The 13,192-nt window shown below is 40.4% G+C and overlaps 1 pseudogene; it reads right to left on the reverse strand.

The window, feature by feature from the left end:
* Positions 1 to 7,180: 7,180 nt before the first annotated feature.
* On the reverse strand, positions 7,181 to 7,536 carry LOC113458369 (annotated as a pseudogene).
* Positions 7,537 to 13,192: the final 5,656 nt, after the last annotated feature.

Consider the following 13,192-nt stretch of genomic DNA (forward strand, 5'->3'; position numbering starts at 1 on the left):
CTCTCTTCCTTTCTCTCTCTCTCTCTCTCTCTCTCTCTCTCTCTCTCTCTCCTCTCTCCTCTCTCCTCTCTCCTCTCTCTGTTTCTGTCTCTGTCTCTCTGTCTCTCTGTCTCTCTGTCTCTCTCTCTCTCTCTCTCACACACACACACACACACAGGGGTTTATATGTTGAATCATAAACATTCAGTAACTTGGGATATGCCCTTGTTTGGAGATGCAATATTTAAAGAAGTAATTAAAATGAGGATATTAGTTTAGGTTCTAATCTGATATGACTGTTATCCTCACAGTACAAAAACTTGAACACAGGCACAAACAGTAGTAGAGCCATATTAAAACACAAAAAGGTCATCAATAGACTCCTTCCTTATAACCCTCAGTAGTCATCGGGCTGACATCTGGGTCTTGGTCTTCAAGCCTTATGGACTCAGAAAAAATAAATTTATTTAAGTCTCTGTGGTAGTTCATTATGACAGCCCTGGACATGAATACATTATATAAGGTAGAATTGTGATCCATTGCTAGGACAGCTCCTGTATTATCATCTTTATTCTTAGCAATTGTGCAAACAGGTCTTGCTCGGTTGCTTTATTTTTTGTTGCATAATTATCAGATTCTACCTAGCAGGCTAAAGTCTTACAACGTTCAAATAATGCAGGGGAGCAACATCTGCAGAAAAAAAAAATCCCTATGATGCAAGTCCAGAACTGAAAGAAAGATCTGTTAAGAGTGAGATTTAGCTGGAAAATTAGATTTTGGCATTATATTTTTATACATAGCACTAGTTAAAATATCACAAAGCAAAACAAGGTGATTCTCAAGCTTCAGAACTCAGAGGTTCTATGATACTATGAGAATAATCCTGTAAGAAAATAAGAATCAAGGGTTCATTCATTCACCATTGAGTCAGTAAATATTTATTTAGCTCATAATCTGTGCAAAACACTGTTCCAGGAGATACACATGCAGGGATGAAGTAGCAGCTCTGGGCTCTTCCTTCACTTCACTATCTTGAGGTCTTGTGTAAGCACATTGGGCTTTCTGGGTTTCCACTGATTTATATTCCATCAACATTATCCCCAGAATTGAAAAAATTAGGTTCTATTGAGAGGCAGGGGCATAAGAATCGGAAGCCTGAGGCCAGCTGAGCTACATAATGAGATCCAGGTAAACTTAGTCTACAGTCTCAAAAAGAATTCTTTTTAACTGGAGCACTGGACATGTTCCATTGGGTCTCTCAAAGCGACTCTAATTACTCCCACACACAGCTCCTAGGGTTACCTAACAGAAAACAAGAGAAAGACTTAATTGACTACAGTGGTCCTGAGACTCTATTCAGCTTCAAAGATTTTATTTCCCCAGCCAAACATCCCTGAATTCCCTGGTTTGTCTCCCCAGAACATCCCAGAGCTCCTTCTTATCACCCAGGTTTATTCATTAAGAGAACATTTAAAACTGACTTCATTTCCTTTAATCCTCTTACTGTCAAAGATGATGACCCTGCTGCTTTACAGCCTCACTATGTGCATTTGATCATGCTCATTCTTTTCTAAGCAGAAAACTTAGTCCTCAAATTTACTCCATTCAAACAAAACTTCGACAGCCATCAGCATTCACCATCAGGCGTGTCTTTCTTCATTTAGAGTAATTACACGTGGCTAATATGTGCATTCGGTCATGATAATTGTGAGATATTCTTTCAGCAAGTGTACTGGACCTATAATCTTCTGGAGATGATAATCTATGTAACGTATAATGAGCACATTGCCTTGCTAGTAAAGACCTGAGAGTCACATGCAGTAATCTAAAACACGTTCAAAAGATTACAAGCATTTGTAATTTTTGGAACCCTGAGGCTGTTGATGGCAAGCACTCAAATTACAAAACCTTATAGAATTTAATTTTTATTATTTCTTTTTAAGAAATGTGCCACATTTTCAGCAAGATAAAATATAGGACTTGAGTTTTTAACTTAATGACTGGCTGCTTCAATTCAGTATCCATCACCTTCTCAACCTTGAATCTCACAGTATCTTTGGGGCCAACTATATGCTCAAACTTAATTCTTAGGACAGCATAGATTGTCCTTGCTTCACAGACTTATAGTAGAATTATGGTACCTACAAGGTATGCCTCCGCTCCTCCTGTATCCAAGGGAAATCTCTAGTCAATTCGTGATCTAGATTGAAATTTAACTGTTAGGAATTTTCCTAATGCAAGCTCTCTGCCAATGCAAAAAATCCCAATCAAGCCAAATCACAACAAGCCAAACTAAAAAATATTCAGGTTTAATGGGATTCCTGCCCGCTCGGGTGGCCCCAAGGGGGAATCGGGAAGCCACGAATGCGACCACTAGGGGGAGAAGAGACTACCCAGGAAGCAGTTTAAATAGACTGGAGGCGTGGTCAAGATTTGGCCCGCTGTCTTGACCCTCCTCCAGGGAGGGGTCAAGGCTTGGCGGGCACAGGGACAGGGGAGGGGGGCTCCAAAGACGGAGGCCAGAGACCCTGGACTTACACTGACCACCCTAACACACAATGTTTCTCTCCATTGAAACTCTAAGATACATTATCTTTAACTGACTGTGGTGGCGCATGCCTTTTATCCCAGGGCTTGGGAGGCAGAGGCAGATGGATTTCTGTGAGTTTGAAGACAGCCTGCTCTATGGAGGGAGTTCCAGGACAGTCAGAGTTACACACTAAGACCTTGATATAAAAAACAAACAAACAAAAAAAACCCCAGCAACAAATAAAAAAAGAAAAGCAAACACATAAAAAGATATGCTATCATTACCATCCATTAATTGATTACAGTATTCTTCTTCAGATGGTTTTCCACTTGTTTCATTTCCTAATATGAAAGCTATAAGACAATAATTTGGACGTTTTTTATTTTGTATGTTTTTCCCATGATGAACATTAAGCAGCATGGCTCTATGAAGTTCTGAGGAAATATATGAACCCGATCACTAGAGAAAAATCATATTTAACACTTTAGACTGGAATTTGAAAAGTTTACAATTACGATAAGCCTTCTTAACTTTACACACCTGGCACAAGTGGGAGAATAGAAACTAGGTGAGTGTCATGTCACCCGGTGTCACAAAAACTAGAAAAGAACAGACTGCAAAAAGAGAGTTATCAAGGCATGCGCTGGTGGTGTGTGCCTTTAATTCCAGCATTTGGGAGGCAGAGGCAGGCGGATCTCTGAGTTCGAGGCAAAGCCTGATCTACAAGAGCTAGTTCCAGGACAACTAGGACTGTTACACAGAGAAATGTTATCAAAAATGAAAAAAAAAAAGAAAAAGAAAAAGAAAGAAAAGAAAGAAAGACAGGGAATATAAAGAAAATAAAATGTGTGATATTTTGTTTGTGTTCTGACAAATAAAGCTTGCCTGGAGATCAGAGGACAGAGCTAGCTAGTTAACCGTAGAGATCTGGAAATCTGTACAGAGAGAGGTAAAAAGTCTCTAATGGCTGCTGCTGTTTCTTTGCTATTTCTACTTTTACCCTGATATCTGACTCAGAGTTTTTCATCGATAAGGCTAATTAGAATCACGCTTCAGTAAATAAAAACATGGGAAGATGTTTTTGTACGGCCAGCCAGCTTCCAAATAATAAAATGAAAACTAATTATTAATTATGAAAGCTTGGCCTTTAGCTAGTCTTGTTTTCAACTAGCTCTTGTAACTTAATTAATTCATATTTTTAAATCAACATTTAACGAGCTTTGGCTTGTTAACACCTAGATTTCTTCTCCTCTTCCTCTCTCCCCCCAGAAATCCTGCCTATTCTCTCCTGCCTAGCCATGGGGCACTTGACTGTTTATGACACCAATCGCAGCAATACATCTTCACACAGTGTACAGATTCCACAACAGGAGGACAAGTCTTACAAGGACGTGGACTATGAAGGGGAGAAAGGAAGTTAGATGTGGTCGAGATATGTGATGGGACTCGAGTTTGTTTTAATGCTTTGATGCAAGGACTAACAAAAAGAGGGTGAAGTAGAAAGGAGAGGAGATGATCACATTTTATTAAACAATCTTAAATATACTCCCATCAAGTCTGATGGCCTGGTTTGATCCTTGGAACTTAACATGGTAAAAGGAAAGAATAAACTCCACAAGTTGCTTTCTGACCTCCACACAAATGCTGAGGCATAAGCATGCAGGCATGATCACATGCACACACACACACGAGGGAGAATAAAAAAATATGTAATTTTTAAAAATATGTAAGTTTATATAATCTCTTCAGTTTCGGTATCCTTATGACAATCCTAGCCTTTGGGATTATGAAGAGTAAAAATAACCTGTGCAAAGCATAAAGTAGATAATCAATAAATAAGGGGGATGCCCATTGTCTACCTCAATGGTCATGAAAATATTAAATCTGCATGAAGAAAGCCAAATAATCATGAAAATGTGAAATCTGCAGGAAGAAAGCCCCAGTCCTTTTCATTCTGGTGCCCTCATTTCAGGGGACTTCCCTCGATCTTGTCTTCCTACACTCCAGGCAGTGAGCCGGCCTGGCACACAACAGTGGTCAACTGTGAGATATACTTACTTTCTCACAAGAGTCCTGTGAGTCCAGATAATTTATCCTCCTTTTCTTATTTGTGGGTACAGTAATCAAATTTTAGACACTGTTGAAATTTAGTGAAGGCCAGATGATAAATTAAATGCCAAGCTAAACCCCACAGAGTTCCTCATTTGTCTGTTCAAAGTTATTTCATAATCACCTGATTATGGAGTGTGAGCATAAACTAACTGTACACACTGATTATACATACATACACACATATATACACACATATAATAGTATACACACTATTAAGTGCTTGCACAATGTACACAGTTTTCTATTCAAATATAAAATGATGCGTTAGCAATAACAAACATCAACCATTTCATTAACAATATTGTTCTTGGTAAGAATGACTTGTTAAGGGGTAATTTGGAGGAGTCGATGACTTTGTAAATCTGAATGCAATGTTCACAGAGATTTACCCACCAGATATGCATTTTGTCATGGCTTTTAATAATAAAAACTTGGAAACCATCAAAATATCCCCAAATAGGTAATTAAGTACACTATCAAACATCTATTCCTATGACAGACTGTTGCACACACATTGAAGCATTTTTAAAAGTAAAAAATTTAGAAAGAAAACAAGATGAAAAGCAGACCTGCAGAGTATAATGTAAAGATTGGTGATGCGTGGACCATATGTGGTAGAGGCTGTGTTTTAATCCAGTCTGTCTAGTTCTAACCGAAGTGGCCTTCCTTTCCCAGTGTTTTAGAAGAGCTAATCGCCCCAAGAGTCTATAACTAAGCTCTTCTCCCAGGCAATTCATATGCAACTGGGAAGATGCAGTTGAGGCACACAAAGCGTTTGCTAAGAAGGATGAGCATTTACCTGTGTGCTCAGTAATCTGACATTCACGTTAGAAGCCACTTTAAGTTAGTTCAGAATGTAAGTGACAGGGTATTACTTAGTAGGAGAAATCTTGTGAAGCAACCAATAAGAGTTCTTCCCCACTTGTAGGCCCACTCTTCAGAGAAATGCTGTGTGTGTGTGTGTGTGTGTGTGTGTGTGTGTGTGTGTGTGTGTGTGTGTGATATGTCCCAGGGGGGTGCTCACTTGCCTTTATGGAGGTATGTGGAAGCTAGAGGCAGACATAACTATGTCTTCATCAGTCTCCACCTTATATGTGTATTGTTTTATTGACTGACTGAGAATTGTTTTTCACTGAACCTATGGCTCACATAATCCACCCCCACCCCCGCTCTGAGTGTACTGATGTGCTCGGCTGCACCTAGCTCTTTACATGGATTAAATAAAAGGCAAAAGGATGTCCGGTGTGGAGGAGTAAGTGAAGAAAGGGAGCTCTGATACAATGTCAGGGTGAGCCAATAAAGGGGGTTCCCCAAAAATAAAAACTATTGGGTCTGGAGAGATGGCTCAGCAGTTAAGAGCTCTGGCTGTTCTCGTAGAGGACTGGGCTGGGTTCCCAGGCCTCGTATGGAACAACTTGCAACTGCTTGTAATTCCAGTTCTGGAGGATTCCGTGTCTCTTCTGGCCTCTGCAGGCACCTGAACACATGTACACATACATAACATTCAGTGAGTGTCTTAGTTTGGGTTTCTGTTGCTGTCAAGAGACACTAAGACCACAGCAACTCTTATAAAGGAAACATTTAATTGGAATGGCTTACAGTTTCAGGGGTTTCATCCATTATTATCATGGTGGGACACAGCAGTATGAAGGCAGACATAGTGCTGGAGAAGCTGCTAAGAGTTCTACATCTTGAACGCAGGCAGCAGAAGGAGAGATTGTGTTCTGGGTGTAGCTTGAGCATATATGAGACTTTAAAGTCCACCCCACAGTGGCACACTTCCTCCAACAAGGCTACACCTACTCCAGCAAGGTCATACTTCCTAGTGGCACCACTGCCTATGAGCCAGGACTTAAACACACGAGTCTTTGGGTGTCATGTCTATTCATCACCACAGTGAGTGACATACACATAAGCATAAAAATTGTAAAAATTGTTTGCTATATTAAGTAACAGATATTTTCCTACACTTATTTGTTTATTGAAGGAGGGGAAATCTCATGCTGGTTGCATCCATGGAGGTCAGAGGACAACTCATAGCTATCAGTTCTTTTCCTCCACCATGTGGGGTCCAGGAAGAGAATCTAGCATGGTAGCAAGTGTCTTTACCCACTGCACCATCTTGACAATCCGTAACTAGAGTTTTTAAACTTCCGTCCTGCTTTCTGAATTATATCTTTCAGTTTTTCTATCCTGTTCTTTACTACTGACACTCATACATTCAAATATTCCTACTGGCCCACTTATATTAATAAAAGGATAACAGGTTTCTTCTAATATGCATTAATAGGCTTTTTTTCCACAAAATTTGTGACAGGGTTGGATAAAGTTTGCAATGTCCAAGTACTTTTTTATAGTAAATGTGGCATTTTACTCATTCTGTCAATCAAAAATGCAATTGAAAATATTTACAATATTAATTAAACTCAATCTAAGAAATCAACTTTCATGTTTTTACATGTCAATATTAGGTATTAAAAGAACAGTCGATATAATTATGTTCAAAACTATTCACCCGCAAACTTGTAAATGTTTGGTGTTAGGATGTTTACACACAGCTCAGTTGTGAGTGTTAAGTTCTCTGGCTTCATGGAAGGACATTTTGTTCACTTCTTGAATAGGAACATCAGTTAATACTGGGATGGCGTCTTCTTGGTATCTCTTCCACTGCTGTTTTTTGGCACAGTTATCTGTGATGGTATGAATGGAGCTGAGTGGAGAGGTACTCACCATGTTAATTCCAAATGAGAGGACATAGCCAATCACAGCAGCAGTAAGGAGGCAGACAGACAAATATTTTTGAGGCCAGTAAGTTAAGCCTAAGGAGTTTTGCCAAGATTCAGGAATGAAAGCCCATGTAAGATAAAGTGTGAAGCCAACTGGGAGTTTAAGAAAAGAACAAAGACATAAACCATCCTTTCTGGAAAGGCAGCAGTGAATTGTCCACCATCTTCCCCATGGCTGTGGCGATCTCTCAGCCCTTCCCCCACAGTGTGGCTAGCTGACTGCAGCGTCCCAAATGTCACAAAGTTTTCCTAGAGAGCTCATCTTCCCGTATGAGCTGTTTTAGCTCTCAGTCAGTCTGAGGGTTGGTTAACAAACGCTAATAGAGCACTATCATTCTCTCTTCTCTGGGTAGAGTCCCATCTCCAATAATCTCACATTTAACATTTCTCAAAGATGTTTAATTCCTTCTGGGAAGAACCAGTTACTAATTTACTAGGGGAAAAAACTGTACCCAGAAGGTTAGATAGTAAGTGCCCACATGTCTGTGGTGTGTGCTGGACAATGGAGGAGGAGGGAAATGAAGTTACTACAGTACTCAGATCAGAAATTCTAAAACACTCTGAGATATCACTTCTTGGTAAAGCTAACAGATATGCATTCAATATATACCATACCCTTCCCCAATAAAACAAACTAGAGAAGGGAGACGGAGATTAACCCCTTAGAAATGTCCCTTACACAAGCCATAATTCTCGTTTACATCCACCTGGTCTCCCAGCTCTGGGTTCAGCATTCGACTGGCATGATCTGTCCTCACTTCTGCAGCCTCCAGCTGCACGTCCCTCCTGGGTCTTCTCCCCACTGTGGGCACTCCTGTCCGCTCTCTACCTCTATGCTGACATCTTCTGCAGCCTCCAGCTGCACCTCCCTCCTGGGTCTTCTCCCCACTGTGGGCACTCCTGTCCACTCTCTACCTCTATGCTGACATCTCACCCAGTCAGGATTCCCCTAATTTCCCCATAGTTCTGGCTTATTTAGTTTAATGTTTTATTTTATAAATTTTTATATATTTTTCAAAATTGTATTTAATAAAAAAAAGGATTGTTTTAAGTTAAGACATTTATTTTAGAGAATCCTAGGTAGGACATTAAAAACATGCTGAGAGAGTGAGGTGGCTCAGTGAGTGAAGGTGCCTGCTGCCAAGTCTGATGGCCTGCATTCGGGCCCCAGAATTCGTATGATGGAAGGAGAGAACTCTGAGTGCTACAAGTATACCGTACCCGGCCACACACACCTGAGATGAGGGCAGGACGAAGGAAACAGAGAGAATAAATATCATTGTAAAAATATTTTTAAGAACATATATTACTTCAGTCTACCACAATCTTAAATAAGCTTCCATTACATTGAGAATAAGTAAAATAAGATTGGGAAAATATAAACATAAACTGAAACTTCACTTATTGCCAAACTTTCCATTATTATAATCATTAAAAATTATAAATTATTTTATTGGCCATTCTTTCCAAAGTAGCTATCATATATGTTTTACTTGATGTTTTTACTCAAGACTCCAGTGGTTACCTTTCAGGAGAAATAGTTCTCAGGTTTCCTCCCCCTTCTTATCTCTGTCCCTCCTCCCTTTGACCTCCCTCTCCTTTCCCTCATCCTTTCTCATTTCTATGTCATACTTAAAATTAGAGGGGTAAGAACATTACCTAGGGATGATTCCAGAGATCTGTTTAAGACGAGACAGGGCCACCAGGTTCTTTCTTTTTTTTTTTTTTCCTGTCATAGTAGAGGTATCTGTGGCTTACTGTACTACAGTTTAAAGACTTTTAAACACAAGATACAATAACTAAATAAATAAATAAACACAAGATACAAAGCAGCCTCCTTCCTGCTCTGCCAGCATACTCTAAGTCACCTCTCAGAGTGTGAATATTAATAAAGAGCATCGTTTTCAGTAAGCACTGGGACAAGAGTGCCTGTATAAGGGAGTATAAGTCTTCTCTCGTGGTGTTCAGAGAGAAGGCAAAAGACAGCCTTAGCCTTTCTAAATAGGAATAGAATCTAAAGTCATAGAAACTTAAAGGTGAAATGACTGGAAAGTTAGTTCAGGGGCTGAAGGACCTTACAAAGCTCAGTTCCCATAGTCACCACCCACATTAGGCGGCTCACAACTGCAGCTTCAGGGAACCTAGTGCCCTTTTTTGACTTCTGCATGCAAAAAGCTTATTTATGCATACAAGCACATATGAACATATGTAAGTGTTAAAACAAATAAAATAAAAGGTATCTGGCCAGGGTATAATGCCATGTAATAGTAAATAATATGGATACAATTTGGTCTTTGGAATCTGACGCCTCATCAGCAGGAGGCTGCTGTTGGTATTGTCCCCAAGCTAACTAAACTTGCTTGAATGCAGAACATGGTGTCATGTGTTTTCTCAAGAACTATTTACTCTTCCCATGACAGGGCGCCCCATAACCTAATGATGTAGTCTCCCTGTGAACAGATCCAGAAGCAGAAAACTCATGCTTTAGGAGAGGCACTTCTCAGTGTAGAAAACTCTACTCATTAGAAAGTTCTTGAGAAGAACTAGAGTCTGGCTTCTAGAAAGTTCCAACCATGCAATCTGCAATCTTTCAGCCACAGTCAGTCTCTGCATTACACAGCATAGGGAGATGGAGTCATGTGTGTTGCATTTATCTAATTATCTTTATCAATAAAAAATTGGGAGTCAGATATTAGGGTAAGAAGCTGAATGGTCAGAGAAGCAGCGGAGAAGAAGCCAGTGACCTCTTATGGCTTCCCTTCCTCCATCCAGAAGGGCTGAGATCCTCTCTAAGCCCTGCCTTACTACACCCTGTCTCTCTTTGGTCCTCAGGCCTCTGAAACCTCTGAGGCTAATTTTAGTAAGCTAGTAACTAGCTCTGCCCTCTCATCCAAAGGAAATTTTATTGTCAGAATTTGATCAAAATATCACACAACACATGTTCTGGAGACATTTAGATTCTGAATCTGGACACTTCCATTCACTAGATACATGTCTCCACCCAAGTTGCTCAACAGTAAAGAGCCTTAACTTCTCCATCTATTAAAAGTATAATAGCTATGTGCAAGTACTATGAGGCTTAAGATAGCCCGTGCAAAGCACCTGATATGTCATGAGCATTCCTTTCTCTTCCACACCCATGGAAATGGCTGCTATTTGGAAGACAGTTATTTAAGTCCCCTCCGAGTCTTTTCTTCCAACTGAGCCACGGACAGTTTCCTTCAGCAACTTCTCATGAGACTGACCACTGCACTCTAAGACAAGGGTACACTCACATTCAATACTAAATAAACCAGTGCCTGACACAGTGTTCAAAAAATAGTTTGTGCAGACAGAATGTTAGCTAATCAAAGCCAAACTGACCTCACGCTGTCCCTGCCTTTCTGCAGCAGGGCTTCTTTGTGGAAAGGGGTGTGCTGAGAAACTGTTTAAAGACACAAACTAACAGAGTGGAGTTTCCCCAGCCCTCAGTTAATTTGTAAGATCTTGTCCTCTTGTCCGGAAACTCAGAACAAAGGTTTTGCCTGTTTTCTCACTTACTTTCCCAATGTCATCTTTTCAAGGACTTCATCATCTTTTCTTTTAAATTTTTATTTATTTATTTATTTATTTATTTATTTATTTATTTATTTATTTATTTATTTATTTATTTATTTATTTTTGAGACAAGGTTTCTCTGTAGCTTTGGTGCCTGTCCTGGAACTAGCTCTTGTAGACCAGGCTGGCTTCGAACTCCCAGACATCCGTCTGCCTCTGCCTCCCGAGTGCTGGGATTAAAGGTGTGCACCACCGCCGCCCGACCAACCATCTTTTATTCTTGTTTCTATAGATAGATTCACTTCTTATGGCCTTTGAATGAAGGAGGAAAGATGTCTTAAAACACACTTTCTTGTTTAAAACATCTAAGAAGAGAACAATAATTTTCTTCTGAATTAAGGATTTCTAAAAGAGACCCAAATCTGAATGGCAATAAAAACATTCTTCCCAAAGAGGATGGTAGACTCACTTCTGGCCCTACCTCAGCTTCCATATCTCCCTCTCCCCATTACACAGAAAAATAGTCATTTGGATGTTCATGTCTGAGCTTTATAAATTATAAAAATGCCCTCTAAAGGTAGCTGTCAATCATATTTTAAAAATAGCATCCTCTTAGGTAAGCAAGGTTTTGCATATCTAGCAAGAGATTGTTTTTAATATAACTTGGCCTTTGGACATGGAGAGGAGAACATGAAAACAGCTGAATCAACCAGTATCTCCAGCCTTGTCCCATGATTAAGCAGGCTTTATGTTAAATAGTGATTGATGCCCCTTTGTCAAGGTTAGGTCAGACAGAGGCCAGACTGCAGGCAGAGGGAAGAATCAGATGACTTCAGAGGTTCCTGTCAGCCTTATGATTTGTCAACCAGAAACATAATTATGTCCTCAGGTTAAGAACAGAAAAAGAAAGAAAACAAGAAATCCACCAACCCTGAAGCCCTAAAAAAACACTTCAAAATTATATCCTACAAAAATCAGTAAGTGGAAAAGAGATCTTTCCACTTCTTTTTTGATGAGCCTGATAAGACTTAACTGGAGTTATTACAGCAGGGAGAGCCGAGGCAGAGAACAAGGAGGAGAGACTGACTTCGGTGATGACGAATCAGGTCATTAGACCCAAAGGGAGTCTCCTTCTAACTAAGCAATTAGAGACTCAATAAAAAGGTCCCTGTGCCTGCTGCAGCACACAGCCCCGCTGCCCCACATTCCGCTCGCTCTCACTCCCGAACGAGGTAAGTCTCGTAGTGTACCCAGGACCTCTGCTGCCTCTTGCTTGTACGTTGAGACTGTGGAGACGGTGTCAGTAGCTCAGAGGAAGGGCAGCCTTGTTCAGGATGTCAAACTGGGATCCTGCCATCCCAGACACAGTCTGCAAAGCCCATACCTTAGGTTCTATTTAATAAGACATGGGACCTAGATCTATATTAAAATGAAGGGTAGATTAAATGAAATAAGAGCTAACGAGGGAGGGTCAGGACTGGGTCTTATCACTTAGTTCTTACGGAACAATGTTCCTTGGTAAACACGTGTTACACTAGGGTTGATTTTTTGGAACACGACCCTTCTTTCTTCTAAAAGCTCTATGAACTTGAGAGCTACATGTTCTTTGCGAGCAGACTAGGCTAGACTGAGTCAAGGTGAGAGGAAAATGGACGGACTCTCTCCAATGGGGTTCGGAGCCTTGCTCTGCCTCCATTGGCTTCATTTGTAGGGGTTAATACTTAGGTTTCAGCTCCTTTCCTTTCTTTTCCCCTCTGTTCTTGAAAGTGTCCTTTAAACACACGAGTGCTGCTGTTTATTGCAGCATAAAGTAAGTGTCTGTTCTTCTATTACCTACCTATGGTATGTCTAATCTTACCACAATATCTCTTATAAAACTTAAATCACTCTTTGAATGCAAACACAATATTTACAATACAGAACAGTAGGCGTTGTGGGCAGAGTTTGGCAGGAACAGGAAGGATGACCTTGGTTTGCTTTTCCTGAAGGGCTTATCCTGGAAGATGAGCCTTGTTCATTTTAAAGATCTATTTATTCTTACTTTATGTGCATTGGTGCTTTGCCTGCAAGTGTGCCTGTGTGTGTGTCAGATCTTGGAGATACAGACAGCTGTGAGCTGCCATGTGGGTGCTGGGAACAGAATCCACATATGTCCTCCATCCTCTGCAAGAACCAGTGCTCTTAACCACTGAGCAGCTCTCCAGCCCCGACCTTTCTCTTTCCTGCAGCCTCTTCCAAGTTTGTAAAG

Source organism: Microtus ochrogaster, unplaced genomic scaffold (assembly GCF_000317375.1).
Source record: "Microtus ochrogaster isolate Prairie Vole_2 unplaced genomic scaffold, MicOch1.0 UNK16, whole genome shotgun sequence".
NCBI lineage: Eukaryota > Metazoa > Chordata > Mammalia > Rodentia > Cricetidae > Microtus > Microtus ochrogaster.